General features: G+C 46.5%; 1 long non-coding RNA gene across 3 annotated transcripts in view; it reads right to left on the bottom strand.

Moving 5' to 3' along the window:
• The window catches only part of LOC120603827 (uncharacterized), an 88752-nt gene extending 67324 nt beyond the window's left edge, over positions 1 to 21428 (bottom strand). For all 3 annotated transcript variants that reach the window (XR_005653176.1, XR_005653177.1, XR_005653175.1), the window contains exons 1-2: positions 21011 to 21428; positions 7568 to 7774 (exon numbers count right to left, since the gene is read on the bottom strand). This is a non-coding gene — a long non-coding RNA (uncharacterized LOC120603827). The remainder of the gene's footprint in view (positions 1 to 7567; positions 7775 to 21010) is intronic.
• Positions 21429 to 21684: the final 256 nt, after the last annotated feature.

The raw sequence follows: 21684 nt of genomic DNA, 5'->3' as shown, positions 1-21684 counted from the left end.
GGAAAAGATACAGAGAGAGAAGACCCCAAAATTCTGCAGGTAAACTGTGCCCAAATCTCTGTCTAACCCCTGAATTGCATGGGGAAGAGTCCAAGCAGCCTAGATAGGGTAAAAACAAACAAACAAAAAGCTGAACTGAGCTGCCACTCAAGAGACAGACTTTGAAGCGTTAGTTCAACCAAGTTAATTCCCTGCTTTAAAAAAAAAAAAAATCAACATTCTTTGGAAAAGTAAAGAATCTAAATTCTCTATGATATAATAATTCACAATGTCCAAGATATAAACCAAAATTACTCATCATACAAAGAAATAGGAAAAGTAACCCATTCTCAAGAGCTATTATAACTACTCAAAGCTATAAAGGAAAATGTTTATGATGAATAAAGAGATAGGAAACCTCGGTAGGAAAAGAAAAATTACAAAAGGAAACCAAATAGAAATTTTAGAAGTGAAAAATACACCGTATGGAATTTAAAATTCAATGGACAGATTTAACAGCAAATTGGAAATGACAGAGAAAAGAGCTGCTCATCTTAAAGATAGGTCAACAGAAGTTATCCAGGTTAAAGAACAGGAAAAAAAAAAAAAAGATTTCTGAAAAAATGAACAGAACCTTCAAAACTTTCAGGACAATATTGAAAGGTCTGAGGAGATTACTCAGGCAGCAGGGGATCAAAAAACCTGAAGCCAGGAGAATGGATCTCACAGCCACGGGGGCACAAGGACTAGGAGGTCAGCCATGGCGTCTGTGGAGAGGAAGTACCAGATTCAAGAAGTATTAGGAAGAAGGAAACTTCGGGTTTGGGTAATTAGTTGAATAAAGCCATATAAAAGAAAGAGAAATCTCAAGATTGACTACAGAGTTATGAGACCATGAAAACCATGAATTAAAATGAGGAATTATGACTACATTTTTAAAAAATAAGCAAATTCAAAAGACAAGTGGGAAACCAAGAGAATATATTTGCAAATAATTTTTCAGCTAATAATGTAGATATACATTATTACAGGTATATTATAGGAATATATATATATATATAAATATTTTTAAAGACTAATCTCCCTACTCTATAAAGAACTTTAAAATAGAGGGGAGAAAAGACCAAAAGCCTGTTAGAAAAAATGGTAAAGGACATGAACAGTTAACAGAAAATAAATATGAATGAGACTTAAGCATAGGAATGACGCTCAACTTTATTTACAATAAGAGAAATGCAAATTAAAACTACGCGGAGACATCATTTCTCTCCTATCGAATTGGCAAATTCAAAAGCTTAACACCAAATTCTGCTGGCAAGACTGTGGGGAAATTGGCACTTTGTATATCGCTGATAGAAGTACATAATGGAATAATCCCTAGGAAGGGAAATTTGGCAATACCTAACAAAATTACGTATGCATTTACTCTTTGATCCACCAATCCCACTGTTGGGAATTTATCATGCAGCTATAGCTCCATGAATATGAAAAAAGAATATACACAAGGTTATTCATTGCAGCATTATTAATAATAGCGAAATATGAGAAATGATCTAAATGCCCAATGGAAAGATTCCATCACACGGTGGAATCAAAGAAGTTGTAAAAAAAAATAATGAGGGAGATGTCTGTGAGCTGATACGTAGTGACTTCCAGGATATATGGTCGAGGGAGAAAACAAAGTACAAAACAGTAGTGCATGTGTGTGCGTGTGTGCAATGGTTTTTTGCAAAATGAAGCGCAGGAAGAATAAACTGGAAATTATTAAAAATTATTTGCTATCGTGCATAGGCGTGAATGGAGTAAAGGAGATAGAGATGGGAGGGAGACTCGCTTTGAGTAAACCTTTTTCTATAGTTTAGCTTTTGACCATGTATATTAAATCGAAATGAGTAGAAAGCAGTAAACCCGAAAACTGAATAGAAGCAGAAACAGAAATTCTAACTGTACGGCAAATAAATAATATAAATATTGTAAAGAGAAAATAATTTATTTAAGTACCTTTTAGACACACTCTAACTGGATACCCATAATGGGTAGGATAAAAAGAACTGCAAAGAAATCCTGAACTGATTTACTAGATTTGTCGTCAACAGGGGAGAAGTACAGTCATTCTTGAAGTACTTTGCGTGCGTTGTATGATACAGCGAATGAGTAAATATATTAAGATTTTTGGAAATAATTGTTCCCACTATGGGTGAATGAAGATATAAATATGGAATGGGTAGAGATGAGGAAGAACTGGGGGTATCACTATGAACTCATGATGTAAATATATCCTAGCTCTCTGCTCAAAAGATCTAGAAGTAATAACACTCCAGTATCAAGAACACACAGCCAGCATCCATCCAGACCTTGGTTTCTAAATACTATGGCCCTACTAGAAGGAGAAATGACTGATTGCATTTCTGGGGCAACATCTCATGTCAGGAAGTAAGGAAGTGCTCGGAACTGATGGAGGCACGTCACAAGGTCAAAGAAACCAGCTGGAAGGTGCTCCCACTGGCCAAACCTGAGGCAGGTGGGGGTGGGGAGGGATCACGAGACCACGGTGATGCTGAAAACAAGAAATTTAAAAATAAATGGGGAGGGACAGGGGAATACAGGGCTTTGCACAAGAATACCAGCCAATAAATATAGACTGGATGACATGAATGAATGACGGAATTCAAAGTTTTTAACTACCGGTATAATAATTGACTCAGGCAAGGATCATCAGTTGATGCTAAGTCCATTGGGGAAAGGCTGTTAGGAACAAAACAGTCATATGGCCTCACTTGTTAATTTACTATGGAGAAACCTAGCAGATACCACCTTAAACGCGGGCTGAAATGTAACCTTATCAATAATGGATCATGACTGACATTACGTGCCTCCCGATGGAATGCAATGAGGAGTAAAAAAAAAAAAATCCCCTGTGCATGACACTTGCCAAAAAGGTTTAGCCTAAGTCTAATCATAAGGAAATAATCAGACAACTTCAATTTGTTGGACATTCTAGAGGACAACTGGCCGGTTCTCATAAATGCCAATCCCTCGTGAGTGACAGAGAGGGCAAAGGCTGTGGGAGCAGCGTTAAAGGACTCTAAGAAGAGACATGACGACCAAATGCCATGTGTGACCCTTGACTGGATCCTGGATCAAGGAAGAGAAACAGCCTCAAACAACAATAATGAGATAACCAGGGAAATTTAAATGTGGACTTTATATTAGATAAAATTATTATATCAATTATTAAATTTTTGAGCATGATAATGGTATTGTGGTTATGTAGGAAAATGTCCTTGTTCATGGGAGATGCAGGCTGAAGTATTTAGAGGTGAAGGATCATAATGGTTGCGATCTACGTTCAAAGAATTTAAGAAAAAAAAAATTTAAATACAGCAACAATTGGTGCATCCAAAATAAGGGTACAAGGACAGCTATTATACTATTCTTTTACCTTTTCTATGGATTTGAAATGCTGCAAAATAAAAGCTGGGGGAAATGATGAATCGGGCACAGAAACTCAATTATGTATGTGGATAAAGGGAGCCCTCTTTCATCGATAGGTATGAACGTTGTTAGAATAACAACAGGTAAGTTGTTAATGGCTTTTGTGAAAAACTGGTTACTGAGCAACATCCGCGGAAAAAGCCCTGTTCATTCATCTTGGGGACTGGAGAAGCAGGAAAGAAAACAATTCGTAACCAAGTGCTGCAGATGAATGAAACCCCAGCTGCCCCTACGCAGATGAAAAGTGAAAAATTCTAAACCCTAAAGATCTTACTGGTGTTTGGTTTCAGGGAACCCACTTGGCAGAACTTTGCAAAACCTGTGTCTGCGATTATCTGCACCCACCCCGGTTCTTGAAACACACGTGGCACACCCAAAACTTGCCAAAGCTGGCACATAAATGCCACCTGTGTCTTTAAGATACGTTAAAAGCCCAAGGCACAGAATAGAGTTTGCTACCATTTGTGTGTACAGACACACTTGTGTGTGCACAAAATATTTCTGGAAGGAATGAAAAGAAACTGATAACTTTTTCTCGATGGAGGAAAACCAAGATCTTAAGGTCTTGGACTTACCTTTTATCCTCTTGTTCTATTTGAATTTTTTCCATGTGAATGTATTAACAATTCTTTAAATTAATGGTGAAGAATAGATAGATGGGTGGATGGACAATGGGTAGATGGATGGAGGGATGATGGATGGGTGGACAGTTGGGTGGACAGAAAAAATGACTTTTTGCACAATCCCCATTCCAGACACGTGTAACCGCCACCCACTCCTCCATGTCCCGTTTGCAAGGATGGCTGCTCCCAGGCTAACCTCTCTGATTTGCGTGCCCCGATGGGGTCTTTGGCTTATGAGATACAGCTTCTCTCAGTCTGCATCATCCTCGATTCCAGGGACTCTTCCCCCATACCCGCGCCATTCCTTACAGCCCTGAGACATTTTCTTCTAGCCCACTGTGGGTGCATTCCCAGCCAAAGGGACTTCATCCGTCAAATTCTAACACCCATCCACTTTATCTGCAAGGACAGAACCGAGTTGCAGCAAATCTCTTGGATTGGAATTGCTCAACCTCTAGTGCAGAGAAGAATCCTTTTCATACCCCTGGAGGCCATCTGATGAGTTGCCAAGGCCCCTCGCTTCCTGGGGACTGCCTGGCGACATCCTTTTCCCCATCTTTGCGGTGCTGTGCTTGTAGAGCAAGCTCACTCCCCTCACACCACGTGGGCAAGGCTCTGGCTGCTTTCATTTCCAGCAAAGGGCCGGAAGGAGTGAGCAGAGGGTCGCCTTCTCCTCCACTGCCCGATGATGCCAGCACCGTGGGAATGAGGAAACATCAACTCTAGACAGGTGATACCACCTAGAGGGCTGAGTCCTCAAGATGCCAGCCACTGCCCCCATCACGGGTCACGACCCTACAAGAGTTTGCATAGAAAGAGCAAGGAGTACCTTGCCTCAACCTTTTAGGAATAAAGAGGAGGTTCAAGGAGTCCCTCTGGTGTCCACCCAGATGCCCTTTACCAGGCACGCCCCCACCCCAACCTACTGTGGATGAGTAAGGGTTGGCTTCTGATGGCTCCGAGCGGCCAGCAAATTGCCTTCTTCTGAAAGGGAGCTGCCACCTCCACATCAGGAGCAGCCCCATGAGCAATGACTGACTGACACAGGGTCACAAAGGCCGGCCCCTTGCCTCAGCAAGGCCCCTCTGTGTAATTCACAGGTGCAGTCCACACTCCAGAGCCCCACCCCCTGGCTGCATGGAACCAGGCTGAAGCTTAAGTCCAGCTGAGACCACAGCCCACTCAGCTCTTCTCCGCCCCGCCCTGCGCCCCTCACCGCCTTCATCAAGAGAGCTCGCTCTCCACAAATCACACGTTCTTCAGTCCCGTCCCAGGCCCTGCCTTTGGGAAGCTCCCCTAAAAGTCAGTGTTCTCCACCCACCACTGGCGGCAGACCTGCTATTTGTTGAGCTCCTTCTATGCACCTGACACACCACTGAAGCTGACAAGCCTTATCAGATGTGACCCTTACATCAGTCCTATGAGGTGGGAACGACTATTGACTCCATTTTACAGATGATGACACAAAGGCTCAGAGAGGTGAACCGCACTGCCCAGAGGCAAACAGCCCGCAGGCGGTGGCCCCAACACAGCTGTTAAGCTGGAAAGGGCTAGAGACCCCGGCTGCTCATGTCACATTTAGGGGCAGTGAGGGGACAGGGAGAAAGCCTGTCTGGCAGCCTCAGACCAGATTGTCCAGACTCTCACTACAGTGCTCTTTCTACCACATCACACCTTTGAGCCTCTAGTCAGAATTATATCTTTAAGCACAAAACAAAACCTCATGTACACAATACAAACACACACACACACACACACACACACACACAAACACACACACACACACACAGACATCAAGTTGGATCTTTCATTTCAAACAACCCAAGACAAATACAAACCAGTCTGCAGTGTCCTTAATCCCCAAACGTGGATTCCACAAACCTGGATCCTTGGCCATGTCACACACATTGTAATAATTTGATTATCATCGATAAACATTGCCTCTCGTGGAGAGCAAGCAAGACAGCAACACTCTGGCTTTTAGGGAGGCCCGAGAGCTGGTAATTTGGGGGAGGAAGTACGGCCTTTTGGATAAGCAGAGTGAGATCCATGACTGTGATCTTAGGGACTTGCCCTAACCCATCCCCCCCAAAGCCTCCTCCCACCCCACCAGCATCAATATTTTGCTAAGATTTTTGGCTCAATTAGTGTATGCCAGGCACTATGCTATGGACTTTACCCGCTTCATCGCTTTTAATCCTTACAACCACCTGTGTGGCGGGTACTACCATTCGACAGGTCAGAAAACCGATACTCAGAAAAGTCACATAACTTATCCAGGTTCACATGGCTAGAAAATGCCAGAACCAGTGCTGGCAGCCAGGGCAGTCTGCGTCCAAAGCCCCCGCTCTCATACCCTAATTCTGACGTCCGGGTCTCGCCTAGGTCTGTGCAGTCCTCCACAGCTGACCTCAAGGCATCTTCTAATAAAATGTCCCCAGAAAGCGAAAGAAAGGTAAAGAACAGATGGGACCCCCAGGTCCATGCACAAACGTGAAACTAAAATACAACTCTCGGCCTGCAAAATGTGTCCCTTGGCGTCCCTGTGACAGAAACATAGAGGAGACAAAAACTGAGCTGAGGCTGTTCACAAACCTGTCAGCTGTTTTCGTACAAAAAGAAAAAAAACTGAAGGGAGCAGGCTATTTTCATTATTTTTTTCCTTTTTCTGGAAGGCCATTGGTGGCTGCTTCTGCCCTTGCTGGCAATAAAGTGTTTCTTTAATTATCAGTTTGGGGCTGAGTCCAGAAAGCTATTTTCCTCCATTATTGTCACAAGGAAATGAAAGACGTCAGCCTCCCAAGAGGCTCTCAGTTGGAGCCACGGATGGTCACAGACATGTTTGCTGCCTGTGAGGGAGAGTGGGTTGTGTGTCATGATCAAGCCCACTGCAGAGACCGTCCAAGCTCAGGTATTACCCTCACGTCTCTGTTACTATCACAGAAAACTGCCGGCACCTTGAGCCAGCCTAGTGTTTCTCCTTGCCTTCCCTCTGAATAATCATGTCTCTCCAGAAAACTGTGATAAGGAGAGAACCAAGGGGGTGTTTATTTTTCCGCCTCTGACCCTCAGTTCAATTCCTGAGAACATTCCGAGGTCTTGCCAGCATGATCCTGATGTCCCTGGTTCCCAGGCTAGCCATCACGGGCTAGAATCAAGACATTTGACTCAGGAAGACATGGGCTTTTCCCTTACCCCATGTCACCCCCAAGACCTTCAGTGGCTTCCCATTGCCTCCTTGAAAGGGATCACATTCCAGCTCCAAGCATTTAAGGCCACTGTGATCTAGACTCTAGAGGCACAGAGGCGGTGACAAAGAGAGTTGAGCCGAGGATTAGTACACCAGGTTTGGACTCCTAGCTGTGTGACCTTGGACGAGTCTCTTCATGAGCCTCTGTATCTCTACTAGTTATATATTGCTGCATTTAAAACTTACCCCCAAAAGTTAGAGGCTTAAAAAAAAATCTCACCGTTTCTGTACGTCAGGAATTGCGGTGTGCCTTCACCGGGTCCTCCGCTCTGGGTCTGTCACAGGCTGCAGTCAAGGTGTCAGCCTGGGCTCCAGTTTAATCTAAAGGTTCAACTGGAGAAGGGTCCACATCAAAGCTCACTCCCGCTGTGCTGCGTTCAGTTCCACGGGGGCTGTCTTCATACAGGAGGGGACTATCCAGCTCAACCTGGAAAGACAGATAAGACTGAGAGAGGAGTGTTGGGGGGTGGGGAGGGGGAAGGAATGACAAGGTCAAAGGCCAAAAACAGGGAAGCGGGGCCGTGTGCAGAGAGAATAGCTTGCCATGTTCCATCGGCAGCCAGATGCAAAAGAGATGAGGGTCAAGGTTAGGGAGGCAGGTTAGAATAACATGCTCAAATGCTAAACTGAGTTCAGACGTTTTTCAGAGGGCGACACCGAGTGATAGAGTCCGAGGTGCAATTTAAGGAGAAGGATCCGACGGCATTGTGAGAAATACAGTTGGGTCGAGGTGGGAGGCAGCGTTGGGGGAGCAACTGTGATCATTCGGCAAGAAGTTCAGGGAGACTGAACTTTGGGGAGTTACAGTAACGGAGATAAAGTCCCAAATCCCAGAGAAATCTTTTAAATCTATACAGCGTGCCGAAAGTCTGCCAGTGACGAAAGGTCTTCCTTTCTCTTTGGAGGAGACGTCGCGTCCTAGCCCTGACTCCACTGAGGAGCAAGCTGTCTAACATAAAGCATTCTGAAATCCAATTTTCCAGCTACTCCAAGCACTGAAGAAACAGCTGGTCCGCTGCTGGATGATCACAACTGCACAGCATGCAAAAGAAAACCCTGGGCCACACAGTTCCACTCATAAACTCTTCCACCAAACCTTCCCCAGGTCTCCACTGGGCAAAGGGAAGATTCTTTCCTATATAGTAAACCAACACGTTTCTAGTCTGTAACCATAAAGCTAGGTCATATTTTCTCCAAAACCCAAAGTGCACCAACCCTAAGCCCCCTCCTCCTGCCCATATTGTCAAGGAGTTCAGTAATTTCCCAAGGGAGCCCTCCACGTTCTCTTTCTTTAATTGTGGTAAAATACACATTACATAAAACTTACCATCTCAACTATTTTTAAGTGTACAAGTTCACTAGTGATAAGTACATTCACAATTTTGTGCAACCAATCTCTAAAATTCTTTTTGCCTTGCAACTCTGAAACTCTATACCCATTAAAGAATGAGCACCCCCCGTCCCTCCGCCTCCAGGCTCCTGAGAACCATTGTACTTTCTGTCTCTATGAACCTGACTGTTCTAGGTCACTCATATAAGTGAAATTGTATAGTATTCATCTTTTTGTGACTGGTTTATTTCATGTAACATAATGTCTTCAAAGTTCATCCATGTTGTAGCATGTGTCAGAATTTCCTTCCTTTTTAAGGCAGAATAATATCCTTTGTACGAACATACCCCCTTTTGTTTACCCATCATTCGTTGATAGATACCGGGTTTGTTTCCACCTCTCGGTTATTGTGATTTATGCTGCTACAAACCTGGATGTACAAACATCTGTTCAAAACCCGGCTTTCAATTCTTCATGGTATATATCCAGAAGTGCAGTTGCTGGATCATATGATAACTTCTATGTTTAATTTTTTGAGGACACATCAGACTGATCTCCACAGCAGCTGCATCATTTTACAATCCCACCAACAGTTTACACCAACGATTTTTCCACATCCTCACCAAAAATTGATATATTCTGTTTTTTGATAGTAGCCTCCTAATGGGTGTGAGGTGGTATCTCACTGTGGTTTTGATTCGCATTTCCCTGATGATTAGTGACGCTGAGCATGCGCTTGGATATCTTCTTCGGAGAAAGTCCCTTGCCCATTCTTTCAGTAGGTTGCTCAGTTTTATTCCTGTTGAGTTGTAGGACTTCTTTATATATTCTGGCAATTAACTCCTTATCGAATGTATCATTTGCAAATATTTTCTCCCATCCCATAAGTTGCCTGGCCCCACCACATTCTGATTGACACCGCCCCCGCCCCCAAGATGCATATATTGACCCATAAATTGTACCTATCTATTTTCTAAACAGCTCCGTCCTCGATTCAACTCCTCCCTCATTGCTCGCCTCTCCTCCAGGACAATTGACAACGAGGGTGTCTATTTCCTTCAGATCTTACTCCTCCTACCCACCACAGTTTCGACCGATGATCATAAAATAATTCAAAGTCAAGGACTTCTCAAAGGCTGAGTAATTGAGGTTCAGATGTATTCAAGGGCAACTTGAAATAATTATAACGTACTCTTGAAACTTCATTGTGTGTTGGGCAGGGGTTAGGGAGGAGGGTGACCTTTCTGTCAACCACTTGAAAAGTGTGGGAGTCTTGTGCTGAATTTTCTGAGAAACTGCAGCATTAAGAGTTTTCCAAAACAAGGATGAGAAAAAGAGTTTATAACTTTGACACAAACAGTCTGGTTCAGTAAAAATGATTTTTCAGAAGGTCCCTAACCTGCAAAAGTTAAGTAAATATGCTGAATGCTGAATGAAGAGTAAATTGCTGTTGAAAGGTATTACTGGATTCCTATGTTCACGGCGAAATGTCTTGGAGATTATGAAAGAGAAATGTCTCATAAACTTAATAAGGAGGAGGGAAATATCATTAACCAGAAAGCCACACTATATTTCATAGTAATTTTCCTCTAAGTATGATGAACTGCTGAGGAATAATTAGGTATAATAATCATATTATTTATATCTAACTTCTATGTCAAGACCCACTGCAGCATTTGTGAATCAGACGGTTTTTAAACTTAAAAATTTTTTCACGAAGTATGATTATCCTCATCAGTGTTTCAATAAGTACAGTATAGGTACCGCAACTGTGGTGTGCAAGATGATTTCAGCTAGCACACAAATGAATATTATGTTTTAATTTAGTAACATTGGAGAGACTTATATGGCATTTATATTTTGGCTATTTTTTTTTTATGTCAAGTGACATTGGTTTTCCATTTACTATAGTGATACAAACTTTCTTTTTGAAATAAATCTATATAACCAAAAAAAGAGTAAGTTAGTTTAAAGAAAAACTTTAAGTTAATGATAATACAGGTATTGAAGTGTGGCATGGACATGGTAAATGGCTGTGACAAATACAAAGACAGAATGCAGAAAACTAAAGCTTGCAAAATACTGCTCTTAAATAAAAGGGAATTTTGATGAGATCTAACAGACAACTTCTTAGATAGTTTCCTTCTAACTGTATTCTTTTAAAATAAATTCCTATCATTTCCAATACCTTAGCATAGCAGGCTCTGATACTTATTTGTTGAATAATTGAGTGAATGATCAATCAACAGAAGAAACTTACTTTAAGACTAGAAATATCAATCCTGATTAATTCACTTTATAGGGACAGTAAAAAAACATCTACAATACATTGAATATTTAGTATATGCCAGGCACTAAGTCAAATGTCTTACATATATTATCTTATTAAGTCTCTATGGCCACTTTATGTGTTAAGTATTTATTCTCCCCTTCTTACACAAGAGTAAGACAGAGGTTAAGTCACTTGGCCAAGTGTATTGAGCATGGTCTAAACTCTAAAGGCATTTGTGGCTTACTTAACAAGAGGCCTGGAAGTAAATGGTCCCAGAGTTCACTCGATGGCTCAGAAAGTTTAGGCATCTCTGCAATTCTCCTAATTTATCTCATGGTCTCATCATGGCTGCCACAGCCCCACACATCACATCCTCACATGGGTGCTCCAGGTAGGGAGGCAGGGAAGCTATAAGAGCTGATGCCAGCCAGCTCTTCTCTCTAGAACACCCCACCCAGGTTTCTGGATAATCTCTTTCCCAGAAGCCCCCAGCACATTCCCCCTTACATCTCATTAGCCAGAACTGTGTTGCACAGCAAGGGAAGCTGGGAAAGCCAGTATCTAGCACCAAACTGTGGGCATGATAGGCTTAGACCAGTCACATAGTTCATCTCTATGGTTGGTGAAAGACTAAGCTCTTCGAAGGGTGTGGTACCTTCGAAGATAAGAACGGAGAGGGAAATTACAGTCGGAGCAACATCAAAAGAAAGGAAACGAGGTCCCCAGACTATAAAGTAGAGCCTCTAAAGGCAGGGTTCTCCATCTCGGCACTATTGACATTTGGGGTGGGAGAAGTCTTCGCGTTGTGGAGCTCATCCTGTGCTTGGAAGGGTGTTTAGCAGCACGCATGGCCCTGCCCTCAGCTGAGGACGACTGTACTAGGATGATGCAGAGGGATGCCCGCCCTCCATGGTGATGCTTGCGCACCAAACATGGGACAGAAATCAAGGTGTTCCCACCATTTTGGCACTGCCAGATCCTCGGCACGCTCCTGGCAGGGGTGGGGGGAGATAGAAAGCCCCATTAATGACTGAGATTGATTTTACCACCAGTCTAAAGTGGAAAAAAAAAAAAAAGAATAAATGTGCTTCTTCTTTTTTCCGAAATGCCCAATTTTTATGGGCTAAGATGGATACCCGCTACAAAGAGGCCCCTGAGAAGTCGATGTGAGATGAATACTGAATTCACTGGCCAGCGGAAGGCACCCCGATCTCCCGCTCAAACAACTCAGCGTTCCCCAGCCAGGCTGTTTACATGCCTCTGACCACCATCACAGGTCTCCCGTTTGTCAGGCTCATCACATCAGTGCATATGGTGGTTCTGCCGGCCCGTGAGGTTGCCCGAAGCAGTTCTGCTCACTCACATGCAGCAGTGTCTGGGACTCAAATTATGAACCCAGGTACAAGCAGCCTGGCCAGACACAGGCTTGTGTAAGGGCCAGTCTGGGCTGGGCACATTATACTATAGCACTGTATTTATAATAATATCATTAGTTAATGTTGTATATGTGTGTTGCCCAGGGGACAAAAAGGGTGTTTTTCCTTTCGTCAACTATTTGAAAAGTGTTGTAATCTTGTGCTGAATTTTGTGAGAAACTGTAGCATCAAGAGTTTTCCAGAACAAGAAAGAATTTATAACTTTGGCTATAAATTCTTTGTTCACTAACATTGATTTTTTTTCAGAAAGTCCATACCCTGCAAAAAGTGAAGTAAACATGAATGCTGAATGCAGAGTAAATTGCTGTGGGAAGGCATTATTATTACTACTGTAACTAATAATTAATGTAATTATTCTTATCATTTCTTCTGTTGGAATGTTGGAAAGGGAACATGAGGATCAGCCCGATCTCGCCCTGATTGTCCCTCTCCCCAAACTCCCTCTAGAATGTGGGCTTGGTGCAGGCACGCCAGATTTGTCTTGCTCGATTTTATATCCCCGTGTCTGGCACATAGTAGACAGGATATGAATACATACACACAGACACACACACACACACACATATATATATATATAATTTGGAATTAGGGTCTTTGCAGATGTAACCAAGATGAGATCACACTAGATTAGAGTGGGCCCTAAATCTAGTGTCTCCAAAAGAGAAAGGAAGGGGGATTTGGACTCAGAGACACGAAAGGGAAGAAGGCCGTGTGAGGATGGAGGCATAGGTATACACACATGCACACACGCACACACACGCACACATACGCACACCCACATGCTCATGCACATACATTTACATGTATGTGTGTTGAATAACTAACTAATAACAACAAAAATAATGATAATAATACCAGGGGAAATATCTTCCACAACCTGCAAAATTTTCAACCTGTACCCTAAAACAGTGGCTCTCAGCCAGGCACAATTTTCCCACCCAAGGGGTTTGAGTCATCATTTTTTATTGGCGTCATTTTTGTTCGTCACAGCTCGCGGGGTGGGTGCTACTGGCCACTAGTGGGTAAAGGCCAGTGCTGCTGTTAAACATCCCACGATGCACAGAACAGCTCTGCGACAAAGAATTCTCCCGACCCAAAGGTCAGCAGTGTCCAGGTTGAGAAATCCTGTGCAGAAACTCAAGATATTCAGACCGGAAGAAACATCTCATGTTGCAATATAAGCCTCTCATTTCACAAATAGGTAAACTGAGGCCTAGAAAAAGAAGCAGCTTGTCCAAAAATATGGAATAAGGGAGTGGCGGAGCTGAGCCTAGCACTCAGGTGTCCTTTGCCCAGGTTAGTGTTCGGGCTACTGAACCACGGGACCGCATAGCTAGAAATGAGAAAGGACTCAAAGATGCCAAACAGAGAAAAAGATGGCCTGACAGCACACTGGCTGAGAACCACCTCTAACCCTGCACTTGACATGACGTGCTGTTCTCAACACCGAACGCCAAATCACAGCAATGTGCAGCGGGCCCACCCACTGACTTCACACGGGGCTAGAGGCCCAGACTGCTAAAGAGATCCCCCCTCTGCAGCTAGATGCCTTGGCAACCACAGGCAACTTCTCTGCTCCTTGGAGGGACCTGGGACCAGGATTCTGTTGAGCACTAACAGTATACGTCGCGGGCCAACTCTCGCCAGCGGTCTGAGATACTTCTAAGTTCCTCCCAGATCCCACGCTCTCAATGTCCAGAGGGCTCCTGGTAGTGTATGAGGCAACTTTACTCATAGTAGTCCATACCTGGAAACAGCCAAATGTCCATCAGCAGGTGAATGGAGGAACAAACTGTGGTATGTCCATACAACAGAACACGACTCAGCAACGAAAAGGAACAAACTGCTGATACTGGCAACAACAGCAACATGCAAAGTTCAATGCTAAGCGCTGAACATTATGCTGAGCGAAGGAAGACAGATACAAAAGAGTGCGTCCCATATAATTCCACTCACGTGAAACTGCAAAAAAAGACACAGAGCTAATCTACAGTGAAAGAAATCGGAACAGTGGCTGCCCCTGGTTTGGCAGGGCAGGGGGAGGGGGGCTTGATAGGAAGGGGAAGGGAACCTTCTGGGGTAATGCAACTATTCTATACCTTGGTAGGTATGAGTGAGACACCTTTTGCATGCCTTTGTCAACACCGATCAAACCATATACTTAAGATCTGTGCATTTCACTCTATGTAAAGTTATATATACTTTTTAAGTCATTTTTAAAGAACACTGGCTTTGGAGTCAGGCGAACCAACCCCTAGACTTTTCAACCATTTGAACCAATCGATTCTCCTTTACCTTTAAGCCTCTTGAAGATGATTGCTGGCTACCCCAGCTTCTCCTTGTCTCTGTATCCAGCACCCTGCACAGGTGTGGCACAGACCCGGAGCTTGGCAAATGGTTCCAAATGAACCAATAAAAGTGTGGCTGGATGTACGACCTTTGAAGTATTTTTAGGAGTAAACTTTGTTCCCACAAATAAAACCTTATCTAAAGCAAATGAAAGTGATTCTACAGACACTTATATATTCGTTGCTTACTAAAAACTGTTTCCTTGTTTAAGGATCATCGGAAGTCTCTGAAATCGACACGGCTAGGTTTGTTCCTTCATCCCACATAGAGCTATGGAGCATCTCTTGTGTGCCAGTGCTTGAGAGAGAGTAGTGTGTCCGACAGACGCCAAACACACCCCTGCCCTGTGGCGCTTGCATTGGTGGGAAAGAAAATAAAAAGGTAAATCACAGTCTGATGGGAGATCATCTCAGATACTGATCAGAGCTCTGAGAACAAGCAAACGGGGGCTGCGAGGGCATGCGGTGTGACGGGGTGCTTTAGGCAGAGGCGTCAGGGGCCGCCTCTCTGAGAAGGGAACGTCCCAGCCAAGACAAAAGCCGGGGAAGGAGCAACCCGGGGAAGGGCTGGTGGAAGAGCATTGCAGATGGCTGGCGCATAGGGAGGGGGTCCCTTGAGGCTTGGCCCCCTGAGATTCTAAAGAGGCAGGCAGGTAGAATGCGGAAGGCCTGGGGCTGCAGCCTGTCGGTCCTGCTCTGCCGCTCACTTGCTGTGCAATCTCTACCAGTCTCTTGCCCTCTCTGGGCTTTGTTTCATGATCTAAACACTGAGAGAAGGTCTGACGACACAATTCCTCAGAGCTGGTCCAACTGCGATGGTCTGTGGGCATCTAACAAGACACTTGGGCAAAGCACAGGACGTGCTCTCTCAAGGTTTTCAGTCCAAAAGGACAGAAGACCAAGGGGCAGAGTCCATCCAGGCAGCGCCCTCTGCGGCTCTGACAGCTTTGTTGCTGCAAAACGAAGAGGTTCTCCTGTCTGCCATCCCTGTCTGCAGGAACGGAACCAGGTGGCAAAAACCCAGGGCACTCTGCTGAGCTGTCAGCAGCCCTCCGACAGGCTGCAGCCTTGGAAATAAATGGTCCCGTCAGCTGCCGAGGAGGGTGAGCTCAGGATTTCACATGAAAATGAAGTAAGAGGGAACACAGCCCAGAAGCAATGCGAAGCAACAACAAGGGTACCAAAATCTTCCACTGCAGCAAGAGGGATGCTCCGTGGTGCAATGGGGTACTGACCTCAGACGTGAGGACACTAGGGAGATGAGCTCATAGCCGGGGGCCGGCTAGTGGGCCCCGTGCTTCTGGGATCCATGGGCTGCTTGAGGGGACCTGGTCTGGGCTGGCAGAGACACTGCTATCTTGCTTTCCACCCCCACCCTGTCCCCTTGCTAAAGGCATATACTCCTGCTTGTCTCCAGATCAAACAGCCCACAGTAACAGACCAGCAGGCTAACTTCAACCCTGCGCCAAGGACGGAGAGCCTCAAACCTTACGCTCCTAGCAGGAGAGAGACAGATCACAATCCAGGAAATGAGACAACACAGAGAGGACAACAACTTAAAAACTCATCATCTCCCGGGCGCCTCCAGTCCTGCTAAAATCAAGGTTCAAGGTCATTCTGTCTCTGTTGCAATCACAGCTTCTTGTTTCCTGGCGGTATCATCCTGAGCCAATCGCTTACCAGTGTCCCAGTTCTCTCGCCTCTAAAATGGGGGAAATAATAGTACGGACCACACAGGATTATTGTGAGAATTAAATGTAAAAATCTGAGAACAGTATCCGGCGCATTGCAAATGCTCCCAAAAGTTAGTTTATTTTAATTTTTATAAATTCATTGTTTTACATTCACATTCGATATACCTCTACATGTACAAATAAAGCAACATAGTACCAGCTAAGTCCAAACACCCGTCTGAGTTCATTGATATGAGAATCTACAGACTGGATTCATAGCAAGCACCCTCCTTAGGCGCTCCTCCCCATCTACCCACCAATCTTCAGCAGTGACGCCTGGCCTCCCTCTGAGCCTTGCTGAGCGTCTGCCAGTGCCTAGTGCTGTGATGAGCTGTATCTCCCCTTAAAGAAAAAGTTAAAAGAAGGGTTAAAATCTCAAAAGCCTATAGGGACCAGTCAGGTAAACGAGATGAGTAAAGGGAGCCCAATGTAAGACATTAAGGAGTAGTGGGGACTGGGGCAAACTGGAGAACCCATGCCCCATTGAAAGGAAGAAGTTGCTACCAGTTCTAGTCCGTTTTTGCCAGGGTGGAACGTAGCTTCAGGGTTGGCTCATCTTCTAAGTTTTCCAAGGAAGCCAGAATTCCAAATCTTTATGTGAAATATCCTGATTTTCAAGTATCAACACATAATTCATTATTTTTAAAACATCGCGGTCCAAGCGAAAAATACCTGTTTGCACTCTCTGAGTTGAGGGGCAGAGCCCTCCCAGCTGCTGCTGACTGCCGGGCGAGTGCTCTCTCTGTGCAAGAACCAGGACATCCCAGCCAGGCCGAAGCCACGAGTTACTCCAGACAGAGTTTTCATTAAGCTCCAGTTGGAGCACCTATTACTTGGTAAAAGCTTCGGAGAGAAGAGTGATGGAGAGAATCCGCTGAGGGCTGGCGTGGTGGAGGAAAGCTGAAAGGAGGTCAGCTTGGAGGGGGTCAGAACTAGGAAAAACTGAGGAGCAGTCCAGAAGCCAGAGGAGAAGTGGAGGGGAACGTGGAGGGAGAAGGAACTGAAAGCTCGAAATCAGCTTTACCGGTTCAACTGCGGATCCAAAATGCAACGCTGCAGCAGTCTCTTCGGGAAGGTGTTCGGACACTGCTCGGGGCCGATGGCACTTGGAGACAGCACCGAGGACGCAGGGTCCTCCCAGAAGGAAGGACAGTGCACAGTTCTCTCAATACGGTCTTAACTTGGCTGGAAGTCCTCTACCCCAGCACACAGATCTGCTTACATGCAATCTCCTCCCTAAACTAACTCTTCTAGGGCCGGAAATGTGTCTTTCGTCTCCCAAGCTTGCTCAGTCCTTAATGAACACGTGTCTCATGATCCAATAAATGAAACCGAAGAACAAGAAGCAAGACATCAAAGAATAAGGTGAACGACTACACTTCCAAAACTGAACGCTGCACCCAGGAAAAGGAAAATGAGCAAGGGCTTCAATGCTCATTACATGCCGCGGCCATGAATATTGGTGTTTGCACAGAGAACACTTCACGTGGGGTGCTGAGACAAAGGCAGTGACACCCCAAAACCCCCAGGGAATGGACACCATGCACAATCTATCAGAGCCCTGTTGGGTATCTTGGATCATTCTAGAATGAGAGTCAGATATAAGCCTTCTCCTGCATAGATGGTGCAGCTGAGAGGCTCAGGGCATTGAGGGGACTTGTATCCAGTCACACAGCTAGTCTAGTGACACAGGCTGGACCAAAACCCAGGTCTCCTGTCTCCTCACCCTGGACTAGGAGCGGTGCTGGGGCTGGGGTGAAACAGGTGGGACGCTCACCTGGGGTGCAAAATTTAAGGAGGTACCAAAAAGCCCATTAATCAATAAATAACATTTTGATACATTTTTTTTTTAAAGCAAAACTAGTACAAAACAAATCCATGATGAGCAAAATATCAACTTTTAAAATAAAGACTGAGGTAAAGTTGAGTCCTTTGTATGCCTCAACTCCGCCCATTGCCCGCTTATCTTTGCCCAGACCAGGAGTCCAGAGGTGACAATTGACTGGTGCCTGAAAGAACTGTTTATATGGAAATCTATGGGAAGGTCACTCCAGGCAGAAGGACAAAGGTTGGCTGGAGTATCCAAGGCACAAAAAGGAGGCTAAGTGCTTGGAGCAGAGTGACTGCGGGAGAGGTGGCAGGCAAATTCACCCCACCCCCATTCCCACCCCAACTCGCAGAGCGACACTCATCCTACAACAAGCTGCACCCCAGCACCACCCCCCACCCGCCCCACTCCCACACAGAAGCTAAGGAAAGAAAATCACCTCCCACCCCAGACTCCAGCCTAACTCCAACTGGTTGTCTTGCAAATCAGAAGCCTTTTCATCTGAAGGGAGGATGGATTAATTGGACAGCTCTGGATAACCTTTCATGCCATAGAAAAACAACCCAGAACTTTATGACTTACTGACTGTTGGTTATGAATGGGAAGGAAAGCATATTCTTAACCCGCTGACAATGACTCCCTTTTAAGGTATTTCCTCGGGACCAGAGACACCACGTCCTTTTCTAGCCCCCAATACTAACAGCAGCTTGTTGCTCAGTGACAAGCTGGGGCTTTTTAGGTCAGACAGGCCTGGATTCGGATGCAGCTTTGCCATTTACTCTGTGACCCTAAACAATTTATCAAGGTAAGAGGTCATGCTTCCAGGGGCCCGGAGTAACTTAAATGATGTGGGCTGCAAGGCAAACAATAGACAAAGAGGAGGCCGGGACCCGGCACCAAGCACACTGCTGGAATAAGGGATGTCGGCCAGCTCTCCCAATGTTTCGAAAGAAAAACATGTATGTGAAATCTCCCGATTGTTAAAGGTTAGCAACTAATTCAAAATTTAAAAACATTTTTTAACCCAGCAGGGTCCAATAAAACAGGTCTGCGAGCCAGAGCCCCCCTACTGGCCCAGTGTGTGCCTCTGACGTCTACGAATTGCCCAGCCACCCGCCTGGCACCAGCCAGGTGCTCAGCGAGGGACCATCGCTCCCATCTTTTAAGAAAACTTTCACAGGCATCGTTAACATCTACTTCCACACCACAGCTTGGGAAGGAATGCTTCTCAGGAGGAAATGGAAGATATGAAGAGCTGAAAATCTGGAAGACTCTAAAGGGAGGGAGGAACAGCGAAGAGGGAATTCCTTAAAAGGATTTAAAAGCATTTTATTGGACATAGTTTAGCACAAGTCAGGGATAAGATCAGGCAGTAATTTAACTCCTGGGCACAGCAAGTGAGTCTGTGTATGTGGGGTGAATGGGGAGGAGCGGGGTGGAGGGAAGGATTGTCCTTGCTGATGGTCTCCACCCAGTGCTTCAGGGTCACCCCAACATTTGACTCAGGTGCACAGTGTTCTAATAGGCCCAGCCGGGGGACAGCCCCTCCCTAGATGTGCTCATAAAGCCCAGCTGACCCTACACAATTGGAAGCAAGGCTCGAATCTCCCAGTGGATTCGGTAGCTCACGTGCTCTTTGAAGCCAGACCCGGCTTGGTTGAGTTTCGAGTCTTCAACATCAGTGGTTCTCAAAGTGTGAGCCTCAGACCAGAAGCATCAGTATCACCAGAGAACTTGTGAGACAGGCGCCTTCCAAACCCACTGAATCAGCAACTCTGGGGTGGGGCCAACCACTGGGGTTTCACAAGGCCTCCAGAGCATCTGGATGCACAACAAAGTTTCAGAACTCCTGCTGCACGTCCTCACCCTCTGGTCTTCGGCAAGTTCTAGGTCTCTCCAAGATGACCGAGTCTATCCCATAGGACTGTCCAGAGCGTTCCCCCAACATATATTTCAGAAGTCTGGTCTGTCTGTGCCGGCAGTGTGGAATATGCTGGGGGACAGCACACAGCCCTGGCCCTTAGTGGGGAGACAGACGATGAGCAAGGAAGGAAGATATAAACGCCAATTTGCAGCCGTCCCAGGAAGGCAGGGCCTGACCCTCCACACAGAGCTGTGTTTCTCAAAGTGTACTCCAGGGACCCCTGACCGCCAAAGCCTCCCCAGTGTCCCCGCTGTCCCTCAGACATGGCTCCCTCTCTCCTGCTTCAGGACCACTGCCTTTGCTGTTCCATCCACCTGCAAAGCTCTCTTAACCAGACCTTCCAAAAAATCTCCTTGGTCAGGGCTCAGTGTGTCACCTTCTCACAGGTCTATCTGAAGTGGCCTCTCTCCCTCACTCTGTACTCTCAGCTCAACAGTGCTCCTGGTCCTGCCCCTCCCCCTACAGAAGTTGAGTTCTTGGGTGGTGGCTTCCAAGGGGCCCGTGAGCCAGGGTCTACCGAATGATTGAACACCCTAACCCTATTTCTCTTCATGACATCCCATAAAGAGTGGACACCCATAACTCCGGAGCCTGCTCCCCACCCTGAAGGAGAAGGCCACAGGCGGGGCCCACGGAGAATTTTCCACGTCCCTTCCTGGTTCTCTGGTGGTGGGAAAAAGCGGTAGAGACTAGACAGAAAAGAGGGACGGAGGGTGACAGGCGGAGCGACGCTGTGGCGCCCTCTGGGGCAGAGCCCTCCAACCCCACCCCCAGCAAAAGCGCGGCTCCTACCAATTCTGAGGCGAGGCGTTGCTCCCAGCAGGCTGCCTGCGCACTGGACGCGGGCCCCAGGGCCTCAGGACCCGCGGGCGACGAGGCCACGCACCCCTGGAGGGAAGGGCACCTGGCCCGGCACGTGCTGTCTCTAGGGAGCTGGCTCTGCAAGGCGCCTGCAGTCCCTGGCCCACAGTGGCATGAGGGGCGCAAGGGCAACGGTGCACTTGGACCTCCAGGGAAAAGCACAAGTCGGGGCGCGTGTGGACCCCAGACTGTTGAAGGGCGTGCGAAGCGCGGCCACGGGGCAGCGGAGCGTGGGGACTTCACGTGACCCGTGTGGACCCCGGGGCAGTGATGCCAGGGGTCCAGGACCAGCGGCGCACTTGAAACGCCAGGGAAAGCACGAGACAGGGCGCGCGACCCCTGGAGGCTGGCGCACGGCGGAGCGCGGGAACCACGCGGCGGACGCCGGCGGGCGGCGGGGAGGCGCGCGGGGCGCCGCGCGCGTGCGGCCGGGGCCGACCTCGGGAGGGGGCCTCGCGGAGCGCGGCGCACCCGAGGCACGCGGCCGCGAGCCGGGCGGCCGGGACGGCGGGGCCCGGCGTGGGATGCCCCTGCCCCGGCTGCGGGGCCGGGAACCGGCGCCGCGCTCCCTGCCGCCGCCCCCGCCCTCCGCCCCGCGCTCAGTC

The sequence above is a fragment of the Pteropus medius genome, unplaced genomic scaffold, assembly GCF_902729225.1.
Source record: "Pteropus medius unplaced genomic scaffold, Ma_sr-lr_union100, whole genome shotgun sequence".
NCBI classification, from domain to species: domain Eukaryota; kingdom Metazoa; phylum Chordata; class Mammalia; order Chiroptera; family Pteropodidae; genus Pteropus; species Pteropus medius.
The sequence above is the reverse complement of the archived record's forward strand: the minus strand, read 5'-3'. Positions and strand labels throughout refer to the sequence as shown.